At 41.3% G+C, this 16424-nt stretch overlaps 1 non-coding gene across 1 annotated transcript; it reads left to right on the forward strand.

Annotated features, from left to right (window-relative positions):
* The first annotated feature begins 11923 nt into the window (after positions 1–11923).
* Positions 11924–11996, forward strand: Trnaa-cgc (transfer RNA alanine (anticodon CGC)). The gene has a single exon. It is a non-coding gene; the product is annotated as a tRNA-Ala (tRNA).
* The last annotated feature ends 4428 nt before the right edge of the window (positions 11997–16424 follow it).

A 16424-nucleotide genomic window follows, 5' to 3' on the forward strand; every position in this document is an offset into this window, starting at 1 on the left:
GGTTCGTGCCAATTCTTAAGATCCTAGGTCAACTAGAAGGCAGCAAAGGCGGCCAAAAATTGAGTTTTCAAAAACTAAAACTTGACTTGCTGTGCTCCTTACTTGTCGACTGCAACAACTTAGATGCTTAAATTACGTACAGAGTGGTGCGCCCGCAAGGCTCATCACGCGACTTTAACTGCCAGAAGATAAATGTAAACGTTTATGATAGAAATGCGTCCACTGTGACGATTTGCAGTTACGTCATTTCGAAAACAAATGTATTAAACGTAAGATTTTCTGCGGTTTTTTCTACACATTACAACTTCTGGCTTTTTCTTGTGTAATGTGGCTGCCAGAGCTCGGATCGTGCCAAATCTTAAGGTCCTAGGTCAACTACAAGGCAGCAAAAGCGGACAAAAAATGAGTTTTCAAAAACTAAAACTTGACTTGCTGTGCTACTTACTTGTCGACTGCAACAACTTAGATGCTTAAATTACGTACAGAGAGGTGTGCCCGCAAGGCTCATCACGCGACTTTAACTGCCAGTAGATAAATGTAAACGTTTCCGATAGAAATGCGTCCATTGTGACGATTTGCAGTTACGTCATTTCGAAAACAAATGTATTAAACGTACGATTTTCTGCGGTTTTTTCTACACATTACCACTTCTGGCTTTTTCTTGGGTAATGTGGGTGCCAGAGCTCGATTCGTGCCAAATCATAAGATGCTAGGTCAACTACAAGGCAGCAAAAGCGGCCAAAAATTTAGTTTTCAAAAACTAAAACTTGACTTGCTCTGCTCCTTACTTTTCGACTGCAAACAACTTAGATGCTTAAATTACGTACATGGTGGTGCACCCGCAAGGCTCATCACGCGACTTTAACTGCCAGAAGATAAATATAATTGTTTCCGATAGAAATGCGTCCATTGTGACGATTTGCAGTTACGTCATTTCGAAAACTAATGTAGAAAACGTAAGATTTTCTGCGGTTTTTTCTACACATTACCACTTCTGGCTTTTTCTTGTGTAATGTGGCTGCCAGAGCTCGGTTCGTGCCAAATCTTGAGGTCCTAGGTCAACTACAAGGCAGCAAAAGCGGCCAAAAATTGAGTTTTCAAAAACTAAAACTTGACTTGCTGTGCTCCTTACTTGTCGACTGCAACAACTTAGATTGATAATTACGTACAGAGTGGTGCGCCCGCAAGGCTCATCACGCGATATTAACTGCCAGAAGATAAATGTAAACGTTTCCGATAGAAATGCGTCCATTGTGACGATTTGCAGTTACGTCATTTCGAAAACAAATGTATTAAACTTAAGATTTTCTGCGGTTTTTTCTACACATTACCACTTCTGGCTTTTTCTTGTATAATGTTTCTGCCAGAGCTCGGTTCGTGCCAATTCTTAAGATCCTAGGTCAACTACAAGGCAGCAAAAGCGGCCAAAACTTGAGTTATCAAAAACTAAAACTTGACTTGCTGTGCTGCTTACTTGTCGACTGCAACAACTTAGATGCTTAAATTACGTACAGAGTGGTGCGCCCGCAAGGCTCATCACGCGACTTTAACTGCCAGAAGATAAATGTAAACGTTTATGATAGAAATGCGTCCATTGTGACGATTTGCAGTTACGTCATTTCGAAAACAAATGTATTAAACGTAAGATTTTCTGCGGTTTTTTCTACACATTACAACTTCTGGCTTTTTCTTGTGTAATGTGGCTGCCAGAGCTCGGATCGTGCCAAATCTTAAGGTCCTAGGTCAACTACAAGGCAGCAAAAGCGGATAAAAAATGAGTTTTCAAAAACTAAAACTTGACTTGCTGTGCTACTTACTTGTCGACTGCAACAACTTAGATGCTTAAATTACGTACAGAGAGGTGTGCCCGCAAGGCTCATCACGCGACTTTAACTGCCAGAGGATAAATGTGGACGTTTATGATAGAAATGCGTCCATTGTGACAATTTGCAGGTACGTCATTTCGAAAAGAAATGAATTAAACGTAAGATTTTCTACGGTTTTTTCTACACATTACCACTTCTGGCTTTTTCTTGTGTAATGTGGCTGGCAGGGCTCGGAACGTGCCAAATCTTAAGGTCCTAGGTCAACTACAAGGCAGCAAAACCGCCCAAAAATAGAGTTTTCAAAAACTAAAACTTGACTTGCTGTGCTCCTTACTTGTCGACTGCAACAACTTAGATGCTTAAATTACGTACAGAGTGGTGCGCCCGCAAGGATCATCACGCGACATTAACTGCCAGTCGATAAATGTGGACGTTTATGATAGAAATGCGTCCATTGTGACAATTTGCAGGTACGTCATTTCGAAAAGAAATGAATTAAACGTAAGATTTTCTACGGTTTTTTCTACACATTACCACTTCTGGCTTTTTCTTGTGTAATGTGGCTGCCAGAGCTCGGTTCGTGCCAAATCTGAAGATGCTAGGTCAACTACAAGGCAGCAAAAGCGGCCAAAAATTTAGTTTTCAAAAACTAAAACTTGACTTGCTGTGCTCTTTACTTGTCGACTGCAACAACTTAGATGCTTAAATTACGTACAGAGTGGTGCACCCGCAAGACCCATCACGCGACTATAGCTGCGAGAAGATAAATGTAATCGTTTCCGATAGAAATGCAACCATTGTGACGATTTGCAGTTACGTCATTTCAAAAACTAATGTATTAAACGTAAGATTTTCTGCGGTTTTTTCTACACATTACCACTTCTGGCTTTTTCTTGTGTAATGTCGCTGGCAGAGCTCGGAACGTGCCAAATCTTAAGGTCCTAGGTCAACTACAAGGCAGCAAAAGCGCCCAAAAATTGAGTTTTCAACAACTAAAACTTGACTTGCTGTGCTCCTTACTTGTCGACTGCAACAACTTAGATGCTTAAATTACGTACAGAGTGGTGCGCCCGCAAGGCTCATCATGCGACTTTAACTGCCAGAGGATAAATGTGGACGTTTATGATAGAAATGCGTCCATTGTGACAATTTGCAGGTACGTCATTTCGAAATGAAATGAATTAAACGTATGATTTTCTACGGTTTTTTCAACACATTACAACTTCTGGCTTTTTCTTGTGTAATGTGGCTGCCAGAGCTCGGTTCGTGCCAATTCTTAAGATCCTAGGTCAACTACAAGGCAGCAAAAGCGGCCAAAAATTGAGTTTTCAAAAACTAAAACTTGACTTGCTGTGCTCCTTACTTGTCGACTGCAACAACTTAGATGCTTAAATTACGTACATGGTGGTGCAACCGCACGGCTCATCACGCGACTTTAACTGCCAGAAGATAAATCTAATTGTTTCCGATAGAAATGCGTCCATTGTGACGATTTGCAGTTACGTCATTTCGAAAACTAATGTATAAAACGTAAGATTTTCTGCGGTTTTTTCTACACATTACCACTTCTGGCTTTTTCTTGTGTAATGTGGCTGCCAGAGCTCGGTTCGTGCCAAATCTTAAGTTCCTAGGTCAACTACAAGGCAGCAAAAGCGGCCAAAAATTGAGTTTTCAAAAACTAAAACTTCACTTGCTGTGCTCCTTACTTGTCGACTGCAACAACTTAGATGCTTAAATTACGTACAGAGTGGTGCACCCGCAAGGCTCATCACGTGACTATAGCTGCGAGAAGATAAATGTAATCGTTTCCGATAGAAATGCAACCATTGTGACGATTTGCAGTTACGTCATTTCAAAAACTAATGTATTAAACGTAAGATTTTCTGTGGTTTTTTCTACACATTACCACTTCTGGCTTTTTCTTGTGTAATGTGGCTGGCAGAGCTCGGAACGTGCCAAATCTTAAGGTCCTAGGTCAACTACAAGGCAGCAAAAGCGCCCAAAAATTGAGTTTTCAAAAACTAAAACTTGACTTGCTGTGCTCCTTACTTGTCGACTGCAACAACTTAGATGCTTAAATTACGTACAGAGTGGTGCGCCCGCAAGGCTCATCACGCGACATTAACTGCCAGAGGATAAATGTGGACGTTTATGATAGAAATGCGTCCATTGTGACAATTTGCAGGTACGTCATTTCGAAAAGAAATGAATTAAACGTAAGATTTTCTACGGTTTTTTCTACACATTACCACTTCTGGCTTTTTCTTGTGTAATGTGGCTGCCAGAGCTCGGTTCGTGCCAATTCTTAAGATACTAGGTCAACTACAAGGCAGCAAAAGCGGCCAAAAATTGAGTTTTGAAAAACTAAAACTTGACTTGCAGTGCTCCTTACTTGTCGACTGCAAACAACTTAGATGCTTAAATTACGTACATGGTGGTGCACCCGCACGGCTCATCACGCGACTTAACCTGCCAGAAGAAAAAACTAATTGTTTCCGATAGAAATGCGTCCATTGTGACGATTTGCAGTTACGTCATTTCGAAAAAAAATGTATTAAACGTAAGATTTTCTGCGGTTTTTCCTACACATTACCACTTCTGGCTTTTTCTTGTTTAATGTGGCTGCCAGAGCTCGGTTCGTGCCAAATCTTAAGGTCCTAGGTCAACTACAAGGCAGCAAAAGCGACCAAAAATTGAGTTTTCAAAAACTAAATCTTTACTTGCTGTTCTCCTTAATTGTCGACTGCAACAACTTAGATGCATAAATTACGTACAGGGTGGTGCACCCGCATGGCTAATCACGCGACTTTAACTGCCAGAAGATAAATGTAAACGTTTCCGATAGAAATGCGTCCATTGTGACGGTTTGCAGTTACGTCATTTCGAAAACAAATGTATTAAACGTAAGATTTTCTGCGATTTTTTCTACACATTACCACATCAGGCTTTTTCTTGTGTAATGATGCTGCCAGAGCTCAGTTCGTGCCAAATCTTAAGGTCCTAGGTCAACTAAAAGGCAGCAAAATCGGCCAAAAATTGAGTTTTAAAAACTAAATCTTGACTTGCTGTGCTCCTTACTTGTCGACTGCCACAACTTAGATGCTTAAATTACGTACAGAGTGGTGCGCCCGCAAGGCTCGTCACGCGACTTTAACTGCCAGAAGTTAATGTAAACGTTTCCGATAGAAATGCGTCCATTGTGACGATTTGCAGTTACGTCATTTCGAAAACAAATGTATTAAACGTTAGATTTTCTGCGGTTTTTTCTACACATCACCACTTCCGGCTTTTTCTTGTTTAATGTGGCTGCCAGAGCTCGGAACGTGCCAAATCTTAAGGTCCAAGGTCAACTACAAGGCAGCAAAAGCGGCCAAAAATTGAGTTTTCAAAAACTAAAACTTGACTTGCTGTGCTCCTTACTTGTCGACTGCAACAACTTAGATGCTTAAATTACGTACATGGTGGTGCAACCGCACGGCTCATCACGCGACTTTAACTGCCAGAAGATAAATCTAATTGTTTCCGATAGAAATGCGTCCATTGTGACGATTTGCAGTTACGTCATTTCGAAAACTAATGTATAAAACGTAAGATTTTCTGCGGTTTTTTCTACACATTACCACTTCTGGCTTTTTCTTGTGTAATGTGGCTGCCAGAGCTCGGTTCGTGCCAAATCTTAAGTTCCTAGGTCAACTACAAGGCAGCAAAAGCGGCCAAAAATTGAGTTTTCAAAAACTAAAACTTCACTTGCTGTCCTCCTTACTTGTCGACTGCAACAACTTAGATGCTTAAATTACGTACAGAGTGGTGCACCCGCAAGGCTCATCACGTGACTATAGCTGCGAGAAGATAAATGTAATCGTTTCCGATAGAAATGCAACCATAGTGACGATTTGCAGTTACGTCATTTCAAAAACTAATGTATTAAACGTAAGATTTTCTGTGGTTTTTTCTACACATTACCACTTCTGGCTTTTTCTTGTGTAATGTGGCTGGCAGAGCTCGGAACGTGCCAAATCTTAAGGTCCTAGGTCAACTACAAGGCAGCAAAAGCGCCCAAAAATTGAGTTTTCAAAAACTAAAACTTGACTTGCTGTGCTCCTTACTTGTCGACTGCAACAACTTAGATGCTTAAATTACGTACAGAGTGGTGCGCCCGCAAGGCTCATCACGCGACATTAACTGCCAGAGGATAAATGTGGACGTTTATGATAGAAATGCGTCCATTGTGACAATTTGCAGGTACGTCATTTCGAAAAGAAATGAATTAAACGTAAGATTTTCTACGGTTTTTTCTACACATTACCACTTCTGGCTTTTTCTTGTGTAATGTGGCTGCCAGAGCTCGGTTCGTGCCAATTCTTAAGATACTAGGTCAACTACAAGGCAGCAAAAGCGGCCAAAAATTGAGTTTTGAAAAACTAAAACTTGACTTGCAGTGCTCCTTACTTGTCGACTGCAAACAACTTAGATGCTTAAATTACGTACATGGTGGTGCACCCGCACGGCTCATCACGCGACTTAACCTGCCAGAAGAAAAAACTAATTGTTTCCGATAGAAATGCGTCCATTGTGACGATTTGCAGTTACGTCATTTCGAAAAAAAATGTATTAAACGTAAGATTTTCTGCGGTTTTTCCTACACATTACCACTTCTGGCTTTTTCTTGTTTAATGTGGCTGCCAGAGCTCGGTTCGTGCCAAATCTTAAGGTCCTAGGTCAACTACAAGGCAGCAAAAGCGACCAAAAATTGAGTTTTCAAAAACTAAATCTTTACTTGCTGTTCTCCTTAATTGTCGACTGCAACAACTTAGATGCATAAATTACGTACAGGGTGGTGCACCCGCATGGCTAATCACGCGACTTTAACTGCCAGAAGATAAATGTAAACGTTTCCGATAGAAATGCGTCCATTGTGACGGTTTGCAGTTACGTCATTTCGAAAACAAATGTATTAAACGTAAGATTTTCTGCGATTTTTTCTACACATTACCACATCAGGCTTTTTCTTGTGTAATGATGCTGCCAGAGCTCAGTTCGTGCCAAATCTTAAGGTCCTAGGTCAACTAAAAGGCAGCAAAATCGGCCAAAAATTGAGTTTTAAAAACTAAATCTTGACTTGCTGTGCTCCTTACTTGTCGACTGCCACAACTTAGATGCTTAAATTACGTACAGAGTGGTGCGCCCGCAAGGCTCGTCACGCGACTTTAACTGCCAGAAGTTAATGTAAACGTTTCCGATAGAAATGCGTCCATTGTGACGATTTGCAGTTACGTCATTTCGAAAACAAATGTATTAAACGTTAGATTTTCTGCGGTTTTTTCTACACATCACCACTTCCGGCTTTTTCTTGTTTAATGTGGCTGCCAGAGCTCGGAACGTGCCAAATCTTAAGGTCCAAGGTCAACTACAAGGCAGCAAAAGCGGCCAAAAATTGAGTTTTCAAAAACTAAAACTTGACTTGCTGTGCTCCTTACTTGTCGACTGCAACAACTTAGATGCTTATATTACGTACAGAGTGGTGCGCCCGCAAGGCTCATCACGTGACATTAACTGCCAGATGATAAATGTGGACGTTTATGGTAGAAATGCGTCCATTGTGATAATTTGCAGTTACGTCATTTCGAAAACAAATGAATTAAACGTAAGATTTTCTACGGTTTTTCCTACAGATTACAACTTCTGGCTTTTTCTTCTGTAATGTGGCTGCCATCGCTCGGTTCGTGCCAAATCTTAAGATCCTAGGTCAACTACAAGGCAGCGAAAGCGGCCAAAAATTGAGATTTCAAAAACTAAAACTTGACTTGCTGTGCTCCTTACTTGTCGACTGCAATAACTTAGATGCTTGAAGTACGTTCAGAGTGGTGCACCCGCAAGGCTCATCACGCGACTTTAACTGCCAGAAGGTAAATGAAAATGTTTCCGATAGAAATGCGCCCATTGTGACGGTTTGCAGTTACCTCATCTCGAAAACAAATGTTTTAAACGTAAGATTTTTGCGGTTTTTTCTACACATTACCACTTCTGGCTGTTTCTTGTGTAATGTGGCTGCCAGAGCTCGGATCGCGCCAAATCTTAAGGTCCTAGGTAAACTACAAGGGAGCAAAAGCGGCCAAAAATTGAGTTTTCAAAAACTAAAACTTGACTTGCTGTGCTCCTTACTTGTCGACTGCAACAACTTAGATGCTTAAATTACGTACAGAGTGGTGCATCCGCAAGGCTCATCCCGCGACTTTAACTGCCAGAAGATAAATGTAAACGTTTCCGATAGAAATGCGTCCATTGTGATGATTTGCACTTACGTCATTTCAAAAACTAATGTATTAAACGTAAGATTTTCTGCTTTTTTTTCTACACTTTACCACTTCTGGCTTTTTTTGTGTAATGTGGCTGCCAGAGCTCGATTCGTGCCAAATCTTAAGGTCCTAGGTCAACTACAAGGCACAAAAGCTACCACAAAATTGAGTTTTCAAAAACTAAAACTTGACTTGCTGTGCTCCTTACTTGTCGACTGCAACAACTTAGATGCTTAAATTACATACATGGTGGGTCAACCGCACGGCTCATCACGCGACTTTAACTGCCAGAAGATAAATCTAACTGTTTCCGATAGAAATTTGTCCATTGTGACGATTTACAGTTACGTCATTTCGAAAACAAATGTATTAAACATAAGATTTTCTGCGGTTGTTTCTACACATTACCACATCTGGCTTTTTCTTGTGTAATGTGGCTGCCAGAGCTCCGTTTGTGCCAAATCTTAAGGTCCCAGGTCAACTACAAGGCAGCAAAAGCGGCCAAAAATTGAGTTTTCAAAAACAAAAACTTGACTTGCTGTGCTCCTTACTTGTCGACTGCAACAACATAGATGCTTAAATTACGTACAGGGTGGTGCACCCGCAAGGCTCATCACGCGACTTTAACTGCGACAAGATAAATGTAAACGTTTCCAATAGAAATGCGTCCATTGTGACGATTTGCAGTTACGTCATTTCGAAAACAAATGTATTAAACGTAAGATTTTCTGCGGTTTTTTCTACACATTACCACTTCTGGCGTTTTCTTGTTTAATGTGGCTGCCAGAGCTCGGTTCGTGCCAAATCTTAAGGTCCTAGGTCAACTACAAAGAAGCAAAAGCGGCCAAAAATTGAATTTTCAAAAACTAAAACTTGACTTGCTGTGCTCCTTACTTGTCGACTGCAACAACTTAGATGCTTAAATTACGTACACGGTGGTGCACCCGCACGGCTCATCACGCGCCTTTAACTGCCAGATGATAAATGTAACCGTTTGCGATAGAAATGCGTCCATTGTGACGATTTGCAGTTACGCCATTTCGAAAACAAATGTATTAAATGTAAGATATTCTGCGGTTTTTTCTACACATTACCACTTCTGGCTTTTTCTTGTGTAATGTGGCTGACAGAGCTCGGTTCGTGCCAAATCTTAAGGTCCTAGGTCAACTACAGGGCAGCAAAAGCGGCCAAAAATTGAATTTTCAAAAACTAAAACTTGACTTGCTGTGCACCTTACTTGTCGACTGCAACAACTTAGATGCTTAAATTACGTACAGAGTGGTGCACCCGCAAGGCTCATCACGCGACTTTAACTGCCAGAAGATAAATGTAAACGTTTCCGATAGAAATGCGTCCATTGTGATGATTTGCAGTTACGTCATTTCGAAATCAAGTGCATTAAACGTACGATTTTCTGCGGTTTTTCTACAGATTACCACTTCTGGCTTTTTCTTGTGTAATGTGGCTGCCAGAGCTCGGTTCGTGCCAAATCTTAAGGTCCTAGGTCAACTACAAGGCAGCAAAAGCGACCAAAAATTGAGTTTTCAAAAACTAAAACTTGACTTGCTGTGCTCCTTACTTGTCGACTGCAACCACTTAGATGCTTAAATTACGTACAGAGTGGTGCGCCCGCAAGGCTCATCACGCGACTTTAACTGCCAGAAGATAAATGTAAACGTTTCCGACAGAAATGCGTCCATTGTGACGATTTGCAGTTACGCCATTTCGAAAACAAATGTATTAAACGTAAGATTTTCTGCGGTTTTTCTACACATTACCACTTCTTGCTTTTTCTTGTGTAATGTGGCTCCCAGAGCTCGGTTCGTGCCAAATCCTAAGGTCCTAGGTCAACTACAAGGCAGCAAAAGCGGCCAAAAATTGAATTTTCAAAAACTAAAACTCGACTTGCTTTGCTCCTTACTTGTCGACTGCAACCACTTAGATTATTAATTTACGTACAGAGTGGTGCACCCGCAAGGCTCATCCCGCGACTTTAACTGCCAGAAGATAAATGTAAACGTTTCCGATAGAAATGCGTCCATTGTGAAGATTTGCAGTTACGTCATTTCAAAAACTAATGTATTAAACGTAAGATTTTCTGCAGTGTTTTCTACACATTACCACTTCTGGCTTTTTCTTGTGTAATGTGGCTGCCAGAGCTCGGATCGTGCCAAATCTTAAGGTCCTAGGTCAACTACAAAGCAGCAAAAGCGGCCAAAAATTGAGTTTTCAACAATTAAACATGACTTGCTGTGCTCCTTGCTTGTCGACTGCAACAACTTAGATGCTTAAATTACGTACAGGGTGGTGCACTCGCAAGGCTCATCACGCGACTTTAACTGCCAGAAGATAAATGTATACGTTTCCGAGGGAATTGCGCCCATTGTGACGATTTGCAGCTACGTCATTTCAAAAATTACTGTATTAAACGTAAGATTTTCTGCGGTGTTTTCCACACAGTACCACTTCTGGCTTTTTCTTGTGTAATGTGGCTGCCAGAGCTCGGTTCGTGCCAAATCTTAAGGTCCTAGGTCAACTACAAGGCAGCAAAAGCGGCCAAAAATTGAATTTTCAAAAACTAAAACTTGACTTGCTGTGCTCCTTACTTGTCGACTGCAACAACTTAGATGCTTAAATTACGTACATGGTGGTGCACCCGCACGGCTCATCACGCGACTTTAACTGCCAGAAGATAAATGTAAACGTTTCCGATAGAAATGCGTCCATTGTGACGACTTGCAGTTACGTCATTTCGAAAACAAATGTATTAAATGTAAGATTTTCTGCGGTTATTTTCTACACATTACCACATCTCGCTTTTTCTTGTGTAATGTGGCTGCCAGAGCTCGGTTTGTGCCAAATCTTAAGGTCCTAGGTCAACTACAAGGCAGCAAAAGCGGCCAAAAATTGAGTTTTCAAAATCTAAAACTTGACTTGCTGTGCTCCTTACTTGTCGACTGCAATAACTTAGATGCTTGAATTACGTACAGGGTGGTGCACCCGCAAGGCTCTTCACGCGACTTTAACTGCCAGAAGATAAATGTAACCGTTTGCGATAGAAAGGCGTCCATTGTGACGATTTGCAGTTACGTCATTTCGAAAACAAATGTATTAAACGTAAGATTTCTGCGGTTTTTTCTACACATTACCACTTCTGGCTTTTTCTTGTGTAATGTGGCTGCCAGAGCTCGGTTCGTGCCAAATCTTAAGGTCCTAGGTCAACTACAAGGCAGCAAAGGCGACCAAAAATTGAGTTTTCAAAAACTAAAACTTGACTTGCTGTGCTCCTTACTTGTCGACTGCAACAACTTAGATGCTTAAATTACGTACAGGGTGGTGCACCCGCAAGGCTCATCACGCGACTTTAACTGCGAGAAGATAAATGTAAACGTTTCCGATGGAAATGCGTCCATTGTGACGATTTGCAGTTACGTCATTTCGAAAACAAATGTATTGAACGTAAGATTTTCTGCGGTTTTTTCTACACATTACCACTTCTGGCTTTTTCTTGTGTAATGTGGCTGCCAGAGCTCGGTTCGTGCCAAATCTTAAGGTCCTAGGTCAACTACAAGGCAGCAAAAGCGGCCAAAAATTGAGTTTTCAAAAACTAAAACTTGAATTGCTGTGCTCCTTACTTGTTGACTGCAACAACTTAGATTGTAAATTACGTACAGAGTGGTGCGCCCGCAAGGCTCATCACGCGACTTTAACTGCCAGAAGATAAATGTAAACGTTTCCGATAGAAATGCGTCCATTGTGAAGATTTGCAGTTACGCCATTTCGAAAACAAATGTATTACCGAGCGAGGTGGCGCAGTGGTTAGCACACTGGACTCGCATTCGGGAGGACGACGGTTCAATCCCGTCTCCTGCCATCCTGATTTAGGTTTTCCGTGATTTCCCTAAATCGCTTCAGGCAAATGCCGGGATGGTTCCTTTAAAAGGGCACGGCCGATTTCCTTCCCCATCCTTCCCTCACCCGAGCTTGCGCTCCGTCTCTAATGACCTCGTTGTCGACGGGACGTTAAACACTAATCTCCTCCTCCTCCTCCTCCTCCTACAAATGTATTAAATGTAAGATTTTCTGCGGTTTTTTCTACACATTACCACTTCTGGCTTTTTCTTGTGTAATGTGGCTGACAGAGCTCGGTTCGTGCCAAATCTTAAGGTCCTAGGTCACTTACAGGGCAGCAAAAGCAGCCAAAAATTGAATTTCCAAAACTAAACTTTGATTTGCTGTGCTAATTACTTGTCGACTTCAACAACTTAGATGCTTAAATTACGTACAGGGTGGTGCACCCGCAAGGCTCATCACGCGACTTTAACTGCCAGAAGATAAATCTAACTGTTTCCGATAGAAATGTGTCCATGGTGACGATTTGCAATTGCGTCATTTCGAAAACAAATGTATTAAACATAAGAATTACTGCGGTTATTTTCTACACATTACCACATCTGGCTTTTTCTTGTGTAATGTGTCTGCCAGAGCTCGGTTTGTGCCAAATCTTAAGCTCCTAGGTCAACTACAGGGCAGCAAAAGCGGCCAAAAATTGAGTTTTCAAAATCTAAAACTTGACTTGCTGTGCTCCTTACTTGTCGACTTCAACAACTTAGATGCTTAAATTACGTACAGGGTGGTGCACCCGCAAGGCTCATCACGCGACTTTAACTGCGAGAAGATAAATGTAAACGTTTCCGATAGAAAGGCGTCCATTGTGACGATTTGCAGTTACGTCATTTCGAAAACTAATGTATTAAACGTAAGATTTCTGCGGTTTTTTCTACACATTACCACTTCTGGCTTTTTCTTGTGTAATGAGGCTGCCAGAGCTCGGTTCGTGCCAAATCTTAAGGTCCTAGGTCAACTACAAGGCAGCAAAAGCGGCCAAAAATTGAGTTTTCAAAAACTAAAACTTGACTTTCTCTCCTTCTTGCTTGTCGACTGCAACAACTTAGATGCTTAAATTACGTACAGAGTGGTGCGCCCGCAAGGCTCATCACGCGCCTTTAACTGCCAGAAGATAAATGTAAACGTTTATGATAGAAATGCGTCCACTGTGACGATTTGCAGTTAAGTCATTTCGTAAACAAATGTATTAAACGTAAGATTTTCTGCGGTTTTTTCTACACGTTACCACTTCTGACTTTTTCTTGTGTACTGTGGCTGCCAGAGCTCGGTTCGTGCCAAATCTTAAGGTCCTAGGTCAACTACAAGGCAGCAAAACTGGCCAAAATTTCAGTCTTCAAAAACTAAAACTTGACTTGCTGTGCTGCTTACTTGTCGACTGCAACAACTTAGATGCCTTTATTACGTACAGGGTGGTGCACCCGCAAGGCTCATCACGCGACTTTAACTCCCAGAAGATAAATGTAACCGTTTGCGATTGAAATGCGTCCATTGTGACGATTTGCAGTTACGCCATTTCGAAAACAAATGTATTAAATGTAAGATTTTCTGCGGTTTTTTCTACACATTACCACTTCTGGCTTTTTCTTGTGTAATGTGGCTGACAGGGCTCAGTTCGTGCCAAATCCTAAGGTCCTAGGTCAACTACAAGGCAGCAAAAGCGGCCAAAAATTGAATTTTCAAAAACTAAAACTTGACTTGCTGTGCTCCTTACTTGTCGACTGCAACCACTTAGATTATTAATTTACGTACAGAGTGGTGCACCCGCAAGGCTCATCCCGCGACTTTAACTGCCAGAAGATAAATGTAAACGTTTCCGATAGAAATGCGTCCATTGTGAAGATTTGCAGTTACGTCATTTCAAAAACTAATGTATTAAACGTAAGATTTTCTGCAGTGTTTTCTACACATTACCACTTCTGGCTTTTTCTTGTGTAATGTGGCTGCCAGAGCTCGGATCGTGCCAAATCTTAAGGTCCTAGGTCAACTACAAAGCAGCAAAAGCGGCCAAAAATTGAGTTTTCAACAATTAAACATGACTTGCTGTGCTCCTTGCTTGTCGACTGCAACAACTTAGATGCTTAAATTACGTACAGGGTGGTGCACTCGCAAGGCTCATCACGCGACTTTAACTGCCAGAAGATAAATGTAAACGTTTCCGATAGAAATGCGTCCATTGTCACGATTTGCATTTACGTCATTTCAAAAACTAATGTATTAAACGTAAGATTTTCTGCGGATTTTTCTACACATTACCACTTCTGGCTTTTTCTTTTGGAATGTGGCAGCCAGAGCTCGGTTCGTTCCAAATCTTAAGGTCCTAGGTCAACTACAAGGCAGCAAAAGCGGCCAAATATTGAGTTTTCAAAAACTAAAACTTGACTTGCTGTGCTCCTTACTTGTCGACTGCAACAACTTAGATTGTAAATTACGTACAGAGTGGTGCGCCCGCAAGGCTCATCACGCGACTTTAACTGCCAGAAGATAAATGTAAACGTTTCCGAGAGAAATGCGTCCATTGTGACGATTTGCAGTTACGTCATTTCAAAAACTAATGTATTAAACGTAAGATTTTCTGCGGATTTTTCTACACATTACCACTTCTGGCTTTTTCTTGTGTAATATGCCTGACAGAGCTCGGTTCGTGCCAAATCTTAAGGTCCTAGGTCAAATACAGGGCAGCAAAAGCGGCCAAAAATTGAATTTTCAAAAACTAAAACTTGACTTGCTGTGCTCCTTACTTGTCGACTGCAACAACTTAGATGCTTAACTTACGTACAGGGTGGTGCACCCGCAAGGCTCATCACGCGACTTTAACTGCCAGAAGATAAATGTAACCGTTTGCGATAGAAATGCGTCCATTGTGACGATTTGCAGTTACGCCATTTCGAAAACAAATGTATTTAATGTAAAATTTTCTGCGGTTTTTTCTACACATTACCACTTCTGGCTTTTTCTTGTGTAATGTGGCTGCCAGAGCTCGGTTCGAACCAAATCTTAAGGTCCTAGGTCAACTACAAGGCAGCAAAATCGGCCAAAAATTCAGTCTTCAAAAACTAAAACTTGAATTGCTGTGCTCCTTACTTGTCGACTGCAACAACTTAGATTGTAAATTACGTACAGAGTGGTGCGCCCGCAAGGCTCATCACGCGACTTTAACTGCCAGAAGATAAATGTAAACGTTTCCGATAGAAATGCGTCCATTGTGAAGATTTGCAGTTACGCCATTTCGAAAACAAATGTATTAAATGTAAGATTTTCTGCGGTTTTTTCTACACATTACCACTTCTGGCTTTTTCTTGTGTAATGTGGCTGACAGAGCTCGGTTCGTGCCAAATCTTAAGGTCCTAGGTCAACTACAGGGCAGCAAAAGCGGCCAAAAATTGAATTTTCAAAAACTAAACTTTGATTTGCTGTGCTCCTTACTTGTCGACTGCAACAACATAGATGCTTAAATTACGTACATGGTGGTGCACCCGCACGGCTCATCACGCGACTTTAACTGCCAGAAGATAAATCTAACTGTTTCCGATAGAAATGTGTCCATGGTGACGATTTGCAATTGCGTCATTTCGAAAACAAATGTATTAAACATAAGATTTTCTGCGGTTATTTTCTACACATTACCACATCTGGCTTTTTCTTGTGTAATGTGTCTGCCAGAGCTCGGTTTGTGCCAAATCTTAAGCTCCTAGGTCAACTACAAGGCAGCAAAAGCGGCCAAAAATTGAGTTTTCAAAATCTAAAACTTGACTTGCTGTGCTCCTTACTTGTCGACTTCAACAACTTAGATGCTTAAATTACGTACAGGGTGGTGCACCCGCAAAGCTCATCACACGACTTTAACTGCGAGAAGATAAATGTAAACGTTTCCGATAGAAAGGCGTCCATTGTGACGATTTGCAGTTACGTCATTTCGAAAACAAATGTATTAAACGTAAGATTTCTGCGGTTTTTTCTACACATTACCACTTCTGGCTTTTTCTTGTGTAATGAGGCTGCCAGAGCTCGGTTCGTGCCAAATCTTAAGGTCCTAGGTCAACTACAAGGCAGCAAAAGCGGCCAAAAATTGAGTTTTCAAAAACTAAAACTTGACTTGCTGTGCTCCTTACTTGTCGACTGCAACAACTTAGATGCTTAAATTACGTACAGGGTGGTCCACCCGCAAGGCTCATCACGCGACTTTAACTGCCAGAAGATAAATGTAAACGTTTCCGATAGAAATGCGTCCATTGTGATGATTTGCAGTTACGTCATTTCGAAAACAAGTGTATTAAACGTAAGATTTACTGCGGTTTTTCTACAGATTATCACTTCTCGCTTTTTCTTGTGTAATGTGGCTGCCAGAGCTCGGTTCGTGCCAAATCTTAAGGTCCTAGGTCAACTACAAGGCAGC

This window comes from Schistocerca cancellata, unplaced genomic scaffold (genome assembly GCF_023864275.1).
Source record: "Schistocerca cancellata isolate TAMUIC-IGC-003103 unplaced genomic scaffold, iqSchCanc2.1 HiC_scaffold_1151, whole genome shotgun sequence".
Taxonomy (NCBI): Eukaryota; Metazoa; Arthropoda; class Insecta; order Orthoptera; family Acrididae; genus Schistocerca; species Schistocerca cancellata.